The sequence below is a fragment of the Pseudorca crassidens genome, chromosome 1 (assembly GCF_039906515.1).
Source record: "Pseudorca crassidens isolate mPseCra1 chromosome 1, mPseCra1.hap1, whole genome shotgun sequence".
Classification (NCBI taxonomy): Eukaryota; Metazoa; Chordata; class Mammalia; order Artiodactyla; family Delphinidae; genus Pseudorca; species Pseudorca crassidens.
Genome location: NC_090296.1, coordinates 140,467,874 through 140,487,481, shown reverse-complemented (window position 1 = coordinate 140,487,481; position 19,608 = coordinate 140,467,874).

The following is a 19,608-nucleotide window of genomic DNA, read 5'->3' as shown; positions in this document are numbered from 1 at the left end:
CTTACTTGCTAGGTAATTTAGCCAGCCAACTATAGGGATGATCTGAACACAGGCAAACGTTGGAGATATTGTTGATTCAGTTCCAGATCACCGCAACAAAGCGAATATCGCAATAAAGTGAGTCACATGAATTTTTTGTTTCCTAGTGCATATAAAAGTTATGCTTTAAGTGATGATATTGAAGCACCATTTAAGAGGGCACAGAGGACCTCTCATTTAAGTGGACAGAACTCAATTTTAGGTGGGGTGCCATTCTATTCTCCTCTTACAATGTATTGTACATCCACCCTTTGAGCTTAAAACCCTCAGGTTGTTATCATTACTTATCAATAGAAGATGACTATTCACGTGAAGGAATGACAAAGTTCTATTAATATTTAAGCAATAATTTATCATTTGGATTCCCACCAGAGACAAAATCTTGGGAAAAAACGTTCACAGGTTTTCAGAGAAAGTACTTCCCCATTTTGCAGGTTAGGAAAATGAGGTTTGAAGACATTAAATGCCTTGTCAAAGACAACATAGGATATAAAGAGCAAACCTGTGTGTTTTGTTTTGTTATTGCATTGTGCTTTATTGATCTTTAAGAGAGTATTCTTCACTCTCTGAGTCAAATTCACTTAGCAACTTTTCCATGTAATGAGTAACTAAAATATGCTATATCCATAACTCATTTAATGGATCTTTTTGGATACAAACCATATGACAGTGGTACAAAAACCAAATGCTATTCCTGGGAGCTTATAATTGAGTGGTGAAGAAAAACACTGAACAGGTAATTGTAACTAAGATTTGGGAAACTGATTTAATTCTTATATGTAATATGGACAGAAATTGAGAGAGAAACGTATCATTGTCTTTTATCAGATGCTTTTTGAGTTTGGAGAAGCAGAAAGAAAAGGAGAAAATCATTGGTGGACAGTCTGAGAAAACACTGCAAATCAAAAGTTTCATTAATGATCAACACGTGTAAAAAAAGTTATGCTCACACTATGTTGTAGTCTGTTAGTGTGCAAGCACTAACAATAGCATTATGACTAAAATTACATATCTTAATTAAAAAATACTTTGTTGACGGCACTTCCCTGGTGGCGCAGTGGTTAAGAATCTGCCTGCCAATGCAGGGGACATGGGTTCGAGCCCTGGTCCAGCAAGATCCCACGTGCCGCGGAGCAACTAAGCCAGTGAGCCACAACCACTGAGCCTGCGCTCTAGAGCCCGCCAAGCCACAGCTACTGAGCCCAGGTGCCTAGAGCCCGTGCTCCGCAACAAGAGAAGCCACCACGAGAAGCCCGTGCACTGCAATGAAGAGTAGCCCCCGCTCACAGCAACTAGAGAAAGCCCGTGTGCAGCAACGAAGACCCAATGCGGCCAAAAATAAATAAATAAAATTAAAAAATACTTTATTGCTAAAAAATGTTAACCATCATCTGAACCTTCAGCGAGTCATAAGTGTTTGCAGTAGTAACAGCAAAGATCACAGATCACATAGCAATCATAATAATAATGAAAAAGTTTGAAATATTGTGAGAATTACCAAAATGTGACACAGAGATATGAAGTGAGCAAATGCTGTTGGAAAAATGGTGCCGATAGACTTGCTTGACGCAGGGCTACCACAAACCTTCAACTTGTAAAGAATGCAGTATCTATGAAGTGCAATAAGGTGGAGGGCAATAAACAAGGTATGCCTGTAATGGTAATTCTCTCTTATGATTGCTGGGAGGTAATTAATTCAAAAGGTTCAGTGCAGTGTCTGGCACACAGTAATCACTTACTAAATGGTAATTTTTTATTATCTTAAACTCGTTTGGAGTTTGGTGAAGTTGGGATGCTGTTTTTCTCTAGAGCACAAAGGGCAGGTTTATCTGGCCCAGAATGGACTCGAATTTAGGTTAAATTCAGGTGTGTTTCTAACATGATGGAATGGAGAATCTTCTACCTTTAATTTTCTGGTGATTTGAATGTTTGAAACACTCTTCAGTAGGAAGGTTCATGAAAAGACTCAATGGGGGGCTTCCTGGTGGCGCAGTGGTTGAGAGTCCGCCTGCCGATGCAGGGCACACGGGTTCGTGCCCTGGTCCGGGAAGATCCCACATGCCGCGGAGCGGCTGGGCCCGTGAGCCATGGCCGCTGAGCCTGCGCGTCCGGAGCCTGTGCTCCGCAACGGAAGACTCAATGGGGAATTCCCTGGTGGTCCAGTGGTTGGACCCTGTGCTTTAATTGCAGAAGGCGCAGGTTAAATCCCTGGTCGGGGAACTAAGATCCTGCAAACCGTGTGGCATGGGACTCAATGTAACAGAGGCCTGCTAGCTTTTTTTTTTTTTGAGTCTTCAAAGTGCAATTACTTTTTCAAATCATTGCCTAGAAATGGACCTTATGTATTTGTCTGTTATGCATAAAGTAATATATACAAACAGTTTAAACATGTATATGAACTACACCATGTTCATTAACTTTCAGTATGATGGACCAGGTGCCACTGGAGACAGAGAGACTCAACAATGGCTTTACCACTTACTAAATATGTGACCTGGAAAAGTTATTTTATCTCCTGCCTCAGTTTCCTCAACTGGGAATTGTGGCTAAGTTATCAAACTCAGAGGGCTATTGTGAGGATTAAAGGTGATAAATGGAATGCATCTGACATAGAGAAGTACTTAACTTTATTTTTTCCTTTTCTTCAGTTAAACAGAAGTTAAACTGGGATGTAGAGCATTGTCATCAAGTCTTGGTGTCTTCCCCAGCTCCTTTACACTCTAGGACTGTTTGGAAGAAATTACAGAGAAGAAAAAGCCTGCTTGGTGAGGAAGAGAACCGGGTGGGTGAATATATTTCATGCTTGATGCAACTGATGCAATTCCAATGATTGTAATGACAACTGGAACCTTCTTTAGACAGATGATATCATGCAGCCTACTTAGGTAGCAGGTTTCAAAATGAATTGCCTTGGCAGTGTTGCTAGGTTGTTTAGATAGCAGATTGCACTTATGACCTACATCCACCTACTCTCTGGACCACAGCTGGCAAATGGAAGCATCTGGATTCTCAAGGTTCTACTCCAGGAGGCAGAGAGGATGCAGTTCTGTAGTCCTGGGCTGGAAGTGAAGATGCCTGCATTCTGGTCCCACTTACAGCTTGCCCATGGACATGTCACTTCATATCTGGGTTTCAGCTTCCAACTGATGTTCTCCAAATTCCTTCCAAGTTCTAGTACCTTGTGATTCCACAAATGTGCAGCTTGGTTCCTAGCTGCAGAATATGGTCTTAATGGACCAATGCAAGGCCAAAATGAAATTGCCTCATTCCGTTATGAAATTTCTCTGGCTTTCTAAAAGGGGCGGGGAAGAGTTCAGAGAGACTAGTAATGAGGATGAGCAAATATGTCACTAAATTCAAGACGCAGAGTCTTGTCTTTAATGACTTGGAGGTGGTGCCTTGTGATGCCTTCAACACTCCCACCCCCCCAGGGTCTGATTCCCCTTGGTTGAGAAGAATCATTTTTTGTTTGTTTGTTTTTGTTTTAACATCTTTATTGGAGTACAATTGCTTTACAATGGTATGTTAGTTTCTGCTTTATAACAAAGTGAATCAGCTATACATATACATATATCCCCATATCTCTTCCCTCTTGCGTCTCCCTCCCTCCCACCCTCCCTATCCCACCCCTCTAGGTGGTCACAAAGCACTGAGCTGATCTCCCTGTGCTGCTTCCCACTAGCTATCTATTTTACGTTTGGTAGTGTATATATGTCCATGCCACTCTCTCACTTTGTCCCAGTTTACCCTTCCCCATCCCCATGTCCTCAAGTCCATTCTCTAGTAGGTCTGCGAGAAAACCAAAATTCAAAAAGAGTCATGTACCACAATGTTCATCGCAGCTCTACTTACAATAGCCAGGACATGGAAGCAACCTAAGTGTCCATCAACAGATGAATGGATAAAGAAGATGTGACACATATATACAATGGAATATTACTCAGCCATAAAAAGGAACGAAACTGAGTTATTTGTAGAGAGGTGGATGGACCTAGAGTCTGTCATACAGAGTGAAGGAAGTCAGGAAGAGTAAAACAAATGCCATGAAGAGCCTAGGGGCAGGATGAGAAGGATTGTCTTTAATCTCTGGCTGAGGTTGTTCTCTTATATTCAGAGCTGGTTTCAAACCACATCATTTCAGAGAGGCTTCCCTCTGCTCTCAGACACCCAGCTGCGGCAGTCCACGACCTCTTTCCACTTGTTGCTGTGGATGGATGTGTCAGAGCAAGTCGGTCATAGGGAAAGCATGAACTCTCCTACGTGCTCCCCAATCAGTTTCCCTCAGAGCTTTTTTCTCTGGAACCAAGCTCAGTCACTTGCCAAACTCTCAAAACAGAGAGGTCTCTAAATTTTATGAGGTCTCTTTGTTGCCAGGTGAGGTGCTTTGTTGTGTTTATAACAATACTGATATATTACACTGACTTTGTTGTGTTTATAACACAGGCTTCTTCTGAGAAAAGCCACCCATTGAAGGGTGAGAACTGGCCACCCAGAATATAAATGGGAATTTTCTAGCACAGATAAATACAATCGGCCATTTTTACAATTTTTAAGCACTTGGCCATTGAGGAAGCCCCTTCACATGTCTTGCATCACCTTATTGGCTTCACGACATCACTATCTGGCAGGTATTATTAAACCCACTTAGCAGATGAGAAAAGTGAAATTTAGGAAGAATATGTTTTGCTCAAAGTCACGTAACAAATAAGTCGTCAATCTGGGACTATAAATCCCGTCTTCTGATCCATGAATACGGCAGAACCAGGAAGTTGATTTAAGTCCGCATCCCCACATAAGCAGGAAGAATCTGTGAACATGTCTCCGTTCATGATCTCATGACTCATTGGTCCAATTTGTTTGCCAATACCATTTTTATAGTGGTTTAGTCATTTTCCTGATACTCATGCAGATCTAAATTAAGTAGATAAGATACTGGGACTGCTCGTAAGAAGTTTACATTCCAGAGAAACAATTCAAGTGGGAGAACAAGCTGAATTTTATGTTTTTTGTTTAAAATGAGGGCAGAATAAGGGACAGGAAACTCAAAAAACTGTTCTTATGGGAAAAATTCTTGCACTAAGGCAAGGTGAAATCATCAATACATTCTTTCATTCATCAAATATTAACTAATCATCTATTATGTGTCAAGCTCTGTACTAGCAGCTAGGGATGCAATGATACATAAGACTTCGTTTCCACGTTAAGTAACTGATAGTGCCACGGGGGAGACAGAATTGCCTACCAGTCATTGCAAATTGGTGTGATAAGGGCTCTAGGAGAGATGTATATGTGAAGTTGTGTGGTATGCTGAGACAGGAGAGGCCTGACAGAGCAGGTAATATTATCCAAATTGTAAAGGATTAATAAAATCTTGCCAAATAAATAAAGGGCAAATGATCATTTCAGAAAACCATCATCGTTACCATATAATTACTTCCTATATGCCAGACACTGTTCTTAACATTCTGTAGACGTGAACTCTGTGATCCTTACAATAAACCACAGGAGGTTTTGTAATTATTCCCTTTATTCAGATGAGAAAAATGGACAGAGAGATTAAGTGACTTACCCAGAGTCATGCAGCCAGGAAGTAGCAGAGTCAGGATTTGAACCTGGGCCATCCAACTCCAGAGATCATACTGTTGACCACCGTGATGCCTACAGTGGAAGGCCCAGCTGGTGCAGAGATGAGCAGGTGTGCGTGGGTGTTTGTGTGAGGAACGGGGGGGCCTGTCAGTGGGCCTGGAGCACAGCACACAAATTGTGTCTGCCTTCGTTGCCCTCCAACCTATTTTCTGTAACCCTGCTCCCATTTTCTCATCATATTCTTCCTGCAGTACCATTTTAAATTCATAGCTTGAGCTTTTGAACCACACCCGCGATGCAGACCTAGGCTGTGCCTCTGCAAAAATGCTAGCCCATGGTTACAGCCCCTTAGAGACGGGTTGTTTTTCTCTTTTCTCCTGACTCTGCTTGGCACCAAGACCTCATTCCCTGAAGTCCATGGGGGTGTTGTGGGAGGAGCCCATTTACTTCTGTTTCATGCGTCCTTGAAAAAGTACCTGTGGAAGACCTGGCAATCCCTGGCCTTGACTTCTGTCCTCTGTCCCGAGAAGCCATCAAAACCACAGCTCAGTTTCACAGCTTGGATAATCCAGATGAACAAACGCCTTCAGAAGAAAAGTGATTTTGATGCTCTGCTTACTTCTCTGGGTTCTTGCTTCCTTCTAGATTTAGGCCTGTATTTTTTTTAAACCATTTTATCAGTTCTTTGATACTTTTATGAAGATGAAAAGAAAAGTTATCCAGCATGCTTGGCTATTTCAGCAGGAGGGTTGATCCAAATGGCTAGTCCTTCAGTTACAGGAAACTCAAAGTTCCAAGACTCATCCAACTTTCACAACAGCCCTAGGATGTAGATACAATTAATCTGATTTTTCCAATGAGGCAAATGTGATTCAGGGAGTTTGCAAAAGTTCACTCAGCTAATAGAGGATGGCGCCAAGATTCCAACTCAAGTTTCTCTAAGCTGAGTCCCTATGTTTCTCCCTCCACATTCCCAGGTTTACCACTTGCTAGCTGCCTGACCTTGGGGAAATCACTTAAGCTTCCTGTGTTTAAATTTCTTCATTTACAAAACGAAGAGAGTAAAATAATCTACATCAGAGATTGTGCAGATGAAATGACTTGATACGTGGAAAGACTTATAGCTATGTCTTGCACATAGAAAGAACATGTTTGTGGTTATTATTACTATAATTCTCTAGGGAAATCTGGCTTGTTTAGAATCTGGAAGTTTATGACTTGTTTGGATAGACTATTTGCCAATCTCTCTCTCTCGCACATTCATTAGTTCATCATTTATGGGCCACCCCTAGTGCTTAAGGCCTCTGACACAGCATACATTTAGGCCTTCTAGAGCTTTGGGTCAAGGCCATGGGTGTCTCCCCAAGTTGGAATCCTATTTTCCAAAGGGAGCAGTTATTTCCTTTCTGGTCTCTAGGATAAGAGAGGGGGCCTGTTTGCGTAAATGTTTGTAGTTACAGTATTTGTTGATCTCATTTCCTAATTTGTTCTCCTGTTTTTGAAGTCCTCTTCCTTCCAGCCTCCAGATACACAGTGGATACTTTTGAAAACAGGGATTTACTATTGTGAAGTTTCTACCACCAGGCCTTTTCCTCTTTTAGACTATGGACTCCTAAAGCATTAGGTAATTGTCTCTCTCTCGCTCTCTTTTTCTTTTTTAAGCTTTAGCTACCTCTTCAGAGACAGCTAGACCCTCTCTGAAAAAAAGAGAAGCAAAATCCAGCAGAGCCAGAGTCACCCTTGAGATGAATATCCATCGAGTACTCGCCATGAGCAAGGCACTCTATGTTGGCATTGTGGAGGGTATGAAGGTAAGTGTGACACAGTCCTGTGACAAGGGAAAGAGCACAAGAGGTCGCGAATAATAATTTAATTTAACAATAGGAGATTGTCATAAAGCCATATCTGGGGGAAAGGTACATTGAACAGCTAACTGGGTTGGGTGCAAGGAATTCAGAGGGGAAAGAGGGAAGTGTATGCATGCGTGCATGTGTGTGTGTGTGTGTGTGTGTGTGTGTGTGTTTTATAGTTGGTGTTATGGTCCCACTTGGGAGGCAAATTGAGTGAGAACACTGTCCATGGGATGGGAGTGAAAAAATGGTGGGTTTCATGTTCAGGAAAAATGGAGAAAAATGACTGGAGACAAATATATCCAGTATCTCAGAGTACAAAGATTCTCATGGAGGAGTTCATTTAGTTTTGTTTAGTTTTTTTAGATTCCATATATAAGTGAGATCATGTAGTATTTGTTTTTATCTTTCTGACTTATTTCACTTAGCGTAATGCCTTCAAGGTCCATTCGTGTTGTCAAAAACAGCAAGATTTCATTTTTTTAATAGCTAAATATCACATTTTCTTCATCCATTCATCCACTGATGGACACTTAGGTTGTTTCCGTATTTTGGCTATTTTAACAATGCCACAATGAACATGGGGTGTAGATACCTTTTTGAATCAGTGCTTTTGTTCTTTGGATAAATACCCAGAAGTGGAATTAATTCCCAGATCATATGGTAGTTCCATTTTTAATTTTTTTGACAAACTCTATACTGTTCTCCAGAGTGGCTGTACCAATTTATATTCCCACCAACAGTGGGAAAGGGGAAAGCGTTCCCCTTTCTCTACATCCTTGCGAACACTTATTTCTATCAAGATAAAATATCATTGACGATTTTAATACTAATAATTCCATTTAAAAATATTTATCATTTTGTATAAAACACATATTGTTGAAGCTCTGTTTGCTCTATATTTCTTAATCTTAATGTCTCCAGTTAAATGGTTGTGGTATATTCAAGGCACTTCTTCCTTGTGTTACTTTGACAGAAGGGGTAAGGGAATAAAAATAGCAGGATGAGCAACCAAAAAAGGAGGGAGTGGAGTTTCAACCTTGGTCCCCAAGAGGCAACAAAGGAAAAACCACACAAAGCGAATGAGAAATCCAGAAAGTCATTGAAAGGACAGGGGACCACCTCAGGAAATGCAAAAGAAAGCAAAGGCCAAGGAGTAGGAAATAGAGACTGAGAGCCCCAGTCACCGGCACGAAAGGGACTAGGATAGTCCCAATGGAGATGGAAATGTTTTCAGAAAGATGAAAGTCTGTCACTGCTAGAAAAGAAAAGGAGATTGGAAGCAGAGAGCGTGATGGAGTGACTGCTGTTCTGTGGTTTATGTGATAGATGCCAGCCAAGGTGAAATTGTATGAGTAGGAGCTAAGAGGGAAAACTGTTCCTTCTCCATGGGCAGACACATGCTGCAAGCCTGGAAATAATTCCAACAGAGACCCCTTAAAAAAACACGAAACGGTATATGGAAATGGATTTCCAACAATTTACTAAGTGTTCAGGGTTGCAGCTGGGCTGAGCTGGGAGTCCCCGTAGATTCACATGGAGTAAGCTTTTGACCACAAAGGGGAAGGGAATGGACATTGGTTGAGCAGCACAGCAATGCTGTGAAAAGGATGCTATCTCCGTTTTACAGGTAAACCCAGGGACGGAGTCTAAGGTGACAATATATTATTCATCCGTGCCCAAGGTCACACAGCTGAGAAGTGTGAAGCTGAGATTCACACCCCAGTCTTTCCATCCCTAAGCCTTACCACTTACATCATGCTGGATATTATTTCATTTTGGAACTCTCACCCAGGGCCAGGTTCTTTATATATTTTCTTTGAGCTATAATAGGATCCAGCCATTCGCTTAAGTGTCAGCATGTCAGCATTTCAAAAACTTGCCACTTCCACATGACCCTAACACCTAGAGCTAAAATTGGACAGGATCTCAGAGCCCAAGTGTTTCTTTCCTTTTCTGATGATTTCATGGGGCTGGGGGTGGGGTGTGGATCCCTGAAGGAGTAGTGTCCAGATTAGGAAATGTGTCCTTAACTGGCACTTGGTCTTGCTCTCATATATTCTTTCCTCATATTCATAGTCTTGTTTAAGAAATACAGACCCCAGAAGAGAAAAAAAAAATCCATATGTTTTCCTTCTGCTATTTGGAGGAATGATGTGATATAATTATATCATTGTCAAAAAACACTCGACTAGGTCTTCTGTCTTAAATTATTTGAAAGTAGAAGCATTAAAAAAAAAGAAAGTAGAAGCATTTTCAATAAAAGTATCTGTTGTTTAGGGGAAGGTAAGAGACATTCACTGTGAGCTTGTTATGTGCCAGGTGCTTTAATCTATATCATTTCACTTCTGGGAGGAAGGTATCAATATGCTCACTTATAGATGAGGAAACTGAGGTTCAGGCACATTACAAAAATAGTAGGTGGCAGAGCCGGGATTTGAACCCAAGGACACTTGAATTTTAACTAGGCAGCATGCCAGGCTTTAAGAAGGAAATCTGGGGATTAAAGGAGATAAAACCATTAAGGAGTGATCTTTAAGGGACTTAGAACAGTATCTGGAACATAGGAAGTGTTCTATATATGTTAATTACTGTTACTGGCATTATTATTATTGGAAGACCACCTGAAAAACCACCTTTTGCAGAGAATCTCTGACACATGCATTTCTCAGCCAAATCTAGCATATCCACTAATACCTGGAGATACGATCCCTGGAGATTATTCTGATGATAACATCAGCCTATTACATTCACAGAGTGATGTGGGCTCTGTAAGCTTTCCAGTGTCTCCATTCCTGGGGGGCAAAGAGCTGTCATACAGACTTCCAGAAGACTTGACTTGCCAGGCTTGGTCGACAGCTGGAAGGAAAGATGTAGGAATTGCCTAAGTTCAGAGCGTTGGTGGTGGTTTTAAAAGGCAAACTCTAGCCATCCTTGTGATTACAAGAAAACAGTCATGGGTCAGAGATAAGAGACAGAAGGACCGAGGCAGCTGAGAAAGGCTTCCCTGGAACTGTCTGCCTGACGTGTTCCGAGGTTAGAGAAGAAGATTGGATGGGAGCTTATTACTGGAGACCCATCTAATTAAGGTAAGAACAGAAAGAATGGCTAATATTTAAGGACTGTAGAATAAAGTTCAAATTTATCCCAGCTTTCACCTTTAAAACTTGCTCCAGGTGGGCTACTAGCTTGCTATTCAATGTTTCAAGTGTTTAAAAAATAAGTTACATTTGGGTCATAGTGCCCCTACTAGTTCCTTGGTCTGGGCCTTTGTTCATGCTGTTGTCTCTGTTCGCCTTCTTTGCTGGAGCACTTCCTGCTACTCCTCATGGCTCCTTTCAGCATTATCTTCCCAAAGAAGCCTTCCTGAACTGCCTGCCCCACCTCTCTGTCTCCCCACTCTGGGTTAAGCACCCCTCCTCTGAGCTAGACGAGACCCCGAACGTACATCTCTACCTACATCACGGCTCGTATCACTTTGAATTGGTCTCTTGCTCTGCACTGACAATACCTGGTATGTGTCTGACTCTTCTTTTAGACCAGAGCATCTGGGCCTTCCGTCATTCATCAACATAATGACTGGTGTGCAGTAAGTTTCCAAGAATTAGGACTTAGATCAAACTATACACAAAACAGGGTAAACCAATCTTGGTGAACTATGCAGACAGTGGCTGGAATCACATGCATAAAAAAAAAGAAACCCCTACCTTCTCTTGCCCCACCACCCCCCACCCCTCCCCGGCCCAGTACTCTCTCTAATCCCCAGATCCTGTTTTGAGAGACAAGAAGGTATCTTTTGAAAAGCAAACCCGAAAAATCTAACTGTAAAAAGAGAAGATAAAATGAACACAGATGACAAGGATGAAAGTTCGGATGATGCATTTTGTCTTTTCCAGAAGGCGGACTTCCTTGGGCCTCCCTGATGTTGCCTCCATTCATTTCATGTCCCTTTAGGTCAACAGCCAGAAACGACGATGGCTGCTAGCTCCCGCAGCAGCAGACTGCCTCTAGCTCATCTTCCTTCCAGTTCTAAGCTGGGATCCAAGCCTGGTGTGGGCTACGGTATGCAGGCTTTGAACATCCCTGGCACTTGTACGAAACAGTGTGATCCAACTGGTAGCAGAAATTCCATGTTTATGTGGAACAACATCTGCAGATTTTATCTCCAGTACAGCCCAGTTACAGTCACACTTGGTATTTGAAGAATGAAATGAAGCAACCACAGAAAGAGATAAAATGGCAAGGACTCTGTCTGGCATCTCTGTAGCTGTTTCAAATACAAATAGGCTTCATAACGAGAAAAGGAAAATAGGAAGATTGGGGGTTGGGGGAAGACAGAGATATGAGCATTTATCTGTCAGAGCCGGCATACATAATCAGTCCTTTGTCAGCTTTGGAGTGGAGGGAACATAAATTATTTAGAGGGAGAAAGATGTGGGCTTCTGGCTCCGGCATGTGCAAAATGATTTAAGTACAAAGCTATTCACTGCAACATTGTTTATAGTAGCAAAAGATTGGAAACAACGCAGTATCCAACAATAGAGGACTGGTTAATTAAATTATGGTATGTCCATACAAAGGAATACCATGCGGCTGTAAAAGGAAAAGAAGGAGGAAAGTCTTCATGTGCTGATATGGAAAGATCTACAAGATATCTTGTGAAGTGAAAAAAAGCAAGGCACAGAGCAGTGTGTATAGCATACCACGTTTTGTTTACAAACGGAGGAAAAATAAGACTATATATTCTCATTAACTGGTATATGTGTAAAGAAATGCTGAAAGTGTATATGTAATAAGGAACACATGATGGTGGTTACCTGTGTATGTGGCAAAGGAGATGAGATGAGGGCAACTGGATATTTGGGGTCAGTGGGGATGAGAGACTTTCTATTACATCCCTTTCTAGGCTTTCCGATTTAGATGTGATTGTATTATCTATTTATAAATTAAATCAAACAAACAAGCATCACAGTTCTGCCACTTTGTTACCAGCTGACCCTAGAAAATTACTTAACAAAATGGATATATTTATGTTCACCCCACTGGCCTGTTAGGTCACTGAGCAACGGAAAGCAGAAAGCACTAAGCCCAGTGCCTGGAGAGGTGCTCATAAATGTTGGGTGATTTCCCTTCCCTATGGAAGTGCCAGGGTCTCTCTGTCCTGGGGCAGAATTGTGATCCACTGGCTCAGAATTTCTCAGGAAGCATTTTAGGAGCAACTCTCTCCTGCTTGCCTTGTCATGACTTTATCTGAGTCCTCACTCCACCGTAAAAATGTCCAGTGACCTTAAGAATTCAGTGGTCTCTGAACACTATTTCGGGCGGGACAGCCTCTGGAAACATCTGCCTCATTTCCCCTTCCACATCCGCTCCTCTTGTAGTGTCAACTCTTGCCCAACCTCCTGGGGAGCACTCCCAGGGCTCAGGTGCCTCCTCAGGAAGGAGACGGTTTGCCTGAGTTCTGAGGTTCGTTCTCTCTCTCCACCTTGCTCCATTGCTTTCTCTCCAAATCAGTTCTCTGGGCTTCAGAATCCCAGTGAAGTGAGGGGACTGACGCCTGTTATCAGTGAACCAAGCTTTCTGCCCCAGGAGAAGCCTGGGAAGAGACCCAGGAGTCGGAGGAGGGGCTCGGAGGGACCACCCAGCATCCCACCCCGCTCTAGTGATGCAGGGGTCGCGGGGTGCTCTGGCTTCGAGGCTGGTGTTTGATCTCTCTCAGGTCAACGCAGAGAGTCGCAGGCAGAGCGCGGAGGTTAGGAAAAGAACACCCAGTGCTGGGCTGAACAAAGCCAGCTGCACACAAACTCGCTCGGGCCCTTTCCTTTCCTCCGTGAAGGGATGGAGCGCGGGCTCTAGCGGCCCCTCCTACACCTGCCCTTGTGGATGGATCATCTGAAACTCGGCCACGGCTCCGTTGGAAACAGGCTGCGGGACTGCTTGACGCGGTCCTCGGAAAACCTTCACCGGGCAAAGTCATGGCCTTGTCCTGCAGGCAAGCGTGTGAGTCAGGCTGGACCTGCCCGGGGTGAGGTCGGTCTCCCGGGCTCCACCCGCGCATCCACAAGTGCATCCAGAGCGCCCCCCTCCCCCTTCCTCTAGCTCCTCTCTGTCCGACTCCTCCCCCCTGCTCGGTTCCCTTCTCCATCTCAGTTATCAAGGGCGGCCTGCCGCACTTAATCTCAGGCAATGTTTTGCAGCGCTGGTTGCTGCATTCCTTCAAACTCTCCTTTGCACAGATTCTGGGACCTAATATTTCTTGAATGAGTAAAGCCAAGCCAATTAGAATAACTTGAGAGAGGACCTGAGACTGAACCGGTTCCATTCGCCTTAATCTATTTTCTACGTTATTTAAAAAGAGACAACATTGACTCTTCTCTTTTTCTTGTTACAAAATTTTGGTATTATGGAATGCTGTGTTGGAAATACTGATCAAATCAAATCCTCTGATTTTTGTGGAAGATCAGTATAAATCCAATCTTTGTTTCCTATTGAGAACAAAACAAAACAAAACAAAAAAACAAAAGACAAAACACTTGCGCACACATTGGGTACATGAAACTGTTTTAGGTACAGTACCACATTTTCTTGAACCCAAGGTGGATCCCTTTAGGGCACTTAAAAAGATATAACATGGCATTGACTTTTTGCACATATTCCTTCACATTTCTGTTTTCTATATTTCAAGCTACCGTCCACAGAGGGTCATAAATCCCCTGGAGAAGTCATATGTTACACCACGTGATTTGCTTTGCATCTGTTTTGCAGCTGTTCACTTTGCATTTTTATTTTGCCTTTTGGAAACCCTAGAGCAGTGCTTCTCAAACATGAATGTGCATACAAATCACTTGGGGGATCTTGTGAAGATGCAGATTTTGTGTCAGGAGGTCTAGGGAGGGCTGAGATTCTACAGTTCTAAGGAGATACGCATCAGGTGGTGCCAGTTCTTCTGCTCTGGACACCACACTGAGAGTGGTAAGGTTGTGGAAAAATAGAGACCAAAGGACTGTGAGAGCACTCACAGCATCCATGTGGATGAGCTAGCACCAAGAACCAGTCTGGCTGTGGAGGAATTTTCCTTGGAGTGTCTAGTCTACTCTTCCCCTCACCCTTCACTTTCCCTTTTCTTTTTAATGTTCTTTCCTGTTGTCTTGATTGGAGAGAAACTGGGAGAGCAAAGCCAAAAGCTATGTTGATACAGGATGTGTGGGTAGCATCTTATGCTTCTTCAGGTCATCTGGGCTGGAAGAAAATAAAAGGATCCTGCAGCCAGCTATCACTGAACCCTGTGTGGCCTCTGCTCTTTGTGTAAGAGCAACCAGAAGGAGACCCTAAACCAGTGGTTTCAGTTCCCTCAACTTTATTTTACTAATGTGAGAGAAGCAGCAGGTCTCTGCAAGGGGCTATGCTCTGTTCCTTCCTTTCCGTGTGTTGTGATCGGGGGCAGAGTTTCTCAGCTGCTGCACTGTTGACATTTTGGGCTGGATAATTATTTGCTGTAAGAGAACCTGAGTATCCTGCACATTGTAGGACGTTTAGCAGCATCCCTAAACTCTACCCTTTAGATACCAGTAGCACCCCCTCCTCCTCCATTTGTGACAAAGAAAAATGTCTCCAGATATTCCTAGATATCAATTTTGGGGCCAAAATTGCCCCTGGTTGAGAACCACTGATCTAAGATAAGGAATAAGCTGTCAGTTCTACTGAATGTCTATCTTCCCCAACCTTATCTATCTGCCTTTGCAAATAGCATCTTATTTTCTATTTTCTAGGTGGAATGTTTCTAAGTGGGATACCACAGAATGAAATTTCCAAGTAAATGAAGCTAAGGCATATGGGTTTGTACTTTGTGCCTATTCCAATGGATTAGTTCTGGCTACTAGAGACACTAGGTTGAAAAGGATTCTGAGGATTCCATATGCAGCAGGAAAGAACATTGTCTGCCATGGGTGTGGGGTAGAGAGGCCATTATGCTTGCCATGAGTTTTTCTCATTTAAAACTATAAATTGCCATCTTCCTTTGCATCCCAATAGTTAGTTTATTCTCAGTGGGACAATAGCTGTGGTCTAATGGAAAGCATGCTGGCTTTGGGATCTGAAGATCTGAGTTGTAATCCCAGCTATGCCATTTACTGACTAAGACCTTGAATGAGTGGGTCACTTAATCTCCCCGAGTTTCAGTTTTCTCAGCTTAGAATATGGGCTATTCATTCCTAGCTCATATGATGGGTCTGAGGATTAAAGGAGATAAATGAAAGTATCCAAATAGTACCTGTCTTATAGGGGACTAGGGTACAATAATATATATATGTGTTGATACATTATTTATTCATCCAATAAATAGGTGACACACATATATGACCAGGGAATATTATCCTATATTAAATGTTTGGAAAATTTCAGAAGATGAAAGTAGCGTCCTGAGAGGGCTTGTCCAGAAGGAAAAAGGAAAGAGCCAGGAGGGTTGGGCCAATCATCCTCTCAAAGTGAAGGTATATTTGGAAGATTTCAAACTGGCCCCCACTGAGAAAATAATTTAGAAAAAGGAAAAAATATTTGTATTTGTTGAGATGACTCATTAGGGAAGCCTTAACGAGTTCTCAAAATGTTGTCTTCAGACGGGCGGCATCAGCCTCACCAGGGAGCTCCAAAGATGAAGTCACTAAGGCCAGACCCTAAAGCTCACTTGATTCATAGGCAAAAAACTCAGGTCCTCAGGTTTCATCTCTTGTTTTCTCTTAGTCTTGCTTCCTAAAAAGTATGAATTTTCTAATCCACAGTAGAGAAGAAACAGCAAATTAAAAGAGGTAAAGTGGAGGTATCAGAAGTTGGATCCCAAAGGCAAAGATAAAGTGACAATTGATAAAGAATGGGAACCCCCCAAATATTAAGACTGGACTTGGGTGACGTTAAGTAGGGCAAACAGCCATGTACCCCTCAATAAGTCCTGTGGTTATTATTTAATATTCCAAAAGAAGATATCTGTTATGTGGCCTAGAATCATCAAGAAAAATTTAAACCATGTTTTTTGTTCTTGGTTTAAATTCATAGGAAGGTGTAGGTTTCAGAAATATTTTTTAAAATGAAAAGAACACTTCAAATAGATAAAATCTGAGTACTTTGAGGAATTACTTTTACTTATTTGGGAATTTCACTTTGTGGCATGCAAGAAACTGATTATGAGGCATCACTGTAACTTTCTAGAGGTCAAGAGCCATGCCCCATACTTTTTTCTACACCTACCTGAGCATAGCCTAAGAGCCCTAAGAGCCCAATAAATACATGTTTACTGGTTAAGCTGCTCTATAGGCATTGAGGAAAAAAAATGCAGAAACTCAACTGTTTTGTAGTCATCACACTGTTTCCACCTTGCCCTTTCTTCTTATTGCTTCTGTTTTCCAAACTAAATGTTCTCTGTTGATTTTCTGTATTGTTTGCTTCTTTTTTTCTTTGGAGAAAATGAAATTTATGCGTGGAGAGGGACCTTGTTGAGAACATTTGCTTCTTTTCCATATTGTTTCTCCAGGGCGGCGAATTCACCTGCTAGCTCCCTTTGTGTACTAATCATAATTATAGACCTTCAAGAGTTAGGTGAATTTCATCCCTTGTTACTAGCTATGAAGGTCGTTGCTTCAGGGATTGGCTATTTGTTGAGATGACTTATTAGAGAAGACTTAATGATTTCTCAAAGTGTGGTGCCTGCACCGGCAGCATCAGCCTTACCTGAGAGCTTGTCTGAAATGTGAAAGTTCAGGCCCCACTCAGACCTACTGAATTAGAAACACATGAGTGGATGGGGCACAGAAAATCTTGGTTAACAAGCCTTCTAGGTGATTCTGATGCACGGTCAAGTTTGAGATTCCCTGCTCTAGACTAGGCTCTAGACCAGCCTTCATTCATCCCACCCCTTATTGCACCCCAGTAGGCACAAGTCGTCCTCAGTTCAGAATATTTGGACCATAAATCTAGAGTGGTGCCTAAACCTAGAAGAAAGAGTAGGCTGAGATAAATCTGGATTTAAATTCTGGCTCTGTCACTCGTTAGTTCCCTGTCTTTGAGAATATTATTAACTCATACTGAATATTACTAACCATTTTGAGACTTGGTTTCTTTAATACTTTCCTCAAAGGGCTGTCCTGAAAATGGAATGAGTTGCAAAAATGTAAGTTACACATGGCTTTTTGGACATGCCCTGTTCATTAGATGTTTCTAGGTATATAACTTTAATGAAACGCCATAAAATTAGTGCCTTTCCTCAATACTAATAATATCCTTTGTAATTAAATAAAACTCAAAGGACAGGACAGTTGCAACTTGTTTTTGGTGCTGATCATGATGATCTGAAAATGAAGAAGTCAGACCTTAGGACAAAGCTGGGCTGGCTGAGGCATAGAGGAAAATGGAAACTCCTGGTTTGAACATGAAGCCACAGTCATTGTCTGAACATGAGGCAGTGGTGGTACAGTGGACAGTGGGACCTATGGGGCAGAATACCTGGGTTATAATGCTGGCTTTATTTGTTGCATATAATCTGATCTTGGACAAGTCCTTCAGCCTTTCTGAGCCTGTTTTCACTTCTGCAAAAGGGTGGTAATAATAATAATAATAACAACAACAACAGTACTAATGATACCCAACCTTCCTAATTCACAGGACTGTGGTTATAAGGAACAGATGAGATGAGGTATATGAACATCTTAATCTTATCTATATGTACATGGAATACGTAGCGAGAAAAATCCCTAGAAAGGCAGCAAGGAGAGCTTTCTTTTAACCACACGAGGACCTTCTGATGGCAGAAGACACAGGAAGCAACTACAGATGGAATGGTCTTGGATAATGGGAGGGATTTTTCTAGCAACATTTAACCTAGGAGTTCTTCTATTCCTACTTAGAGCCAAGGACTTTCTATCTCTTCCACCTCAGCTGGAGAAGGTGTTCATCCACACAGGTGTTTGTAGGGGTGGTTCTGCAGAAGGCATTTGCAGAATGGCTTAATGTAAACACTCACATAGACCACATTTCAGCATTTGTGTGGAGCTCTTCAGCAGTCAATGGGAACAAATTGGGAACAAATTACTTAGAGCAACAGAAATGCGGTTGAGGAGTCTGTACTGGAAAAACTGAACAGTAAAGCCATGTTGCCCTGTCCCTCATGATTGCCCATCCTGGCAGATATCTGGAGATTTAGTCTCAGGATAAGAACAGAGGGCCTCTGGATGGGGTACTTCAGACATATTTGTGGGTGTGGGTACTATACTATGTCAACACTGTAGCAAAAACAGAGAAATTAGGTGACTGTATGTACACTAAATTCAGAATGAAGGGACCCCTTGCCCTGTTCCTCCTGTTGGTGCCCAGAATACTGGCACCAGGGTTTATCTCCAGGCAGGGGATTGGAAGGCTCTTCCTTGAGATATTGACCAGCCTGAGAAACTAACATCAAGGTTTTATCCCAAAGGGACCACCCATACAATTCTACAGTGAAGCTCAAAGTCAACAAAGCTCACCATACGCTCAGAGCTTCCAACCAGCTTTTCTTCACTCCTGGTCATTATGAGTAGGTGGCCAAAAAGTACTAGATTTCTGAGAAAAGTCACCATCATAATAGGTTGAGATGAAAAAAGGAAACAAATAATAGCAACTTAGGGAATACAGAAACAGGACAGGGAGAAAAAAGTAGTACAAAAGAACCAATAATTAAAATCCTCAGAAGGAAAGGAGAGGTAAGGAGCAAGAGGCTATAAAAGAAGAATCATTCAGAGGACAAAATATGCTTCTGGAAACTAAAAACTTAGTAGAAGTAAAGGAAATCACCCCCAAAATACTGTAAAAAATATAGAAACAGAAACAAGAATAAAAATATAAGAAAATTAAAAGATCAGTTTAGGAGATCCACTATCTGAATAATATAAGTTTCCAGAATGAGACAACAGAGAAAACAAAATTATCAAAAAGTAATTTAAGAAAATTCCCCTGCGTTGAAGGACATAAGTTGCCAGACAGAAAGGGATGATTGAATGTACAGCAAAATAGACAAAAACAGACTTACAGCAAGGCACATATTGTGATATTTCAGAACATTGGTTAGCAAATAGAAGTTTCTACAAGCTTCCAAAGAGAAAATAAATAAATA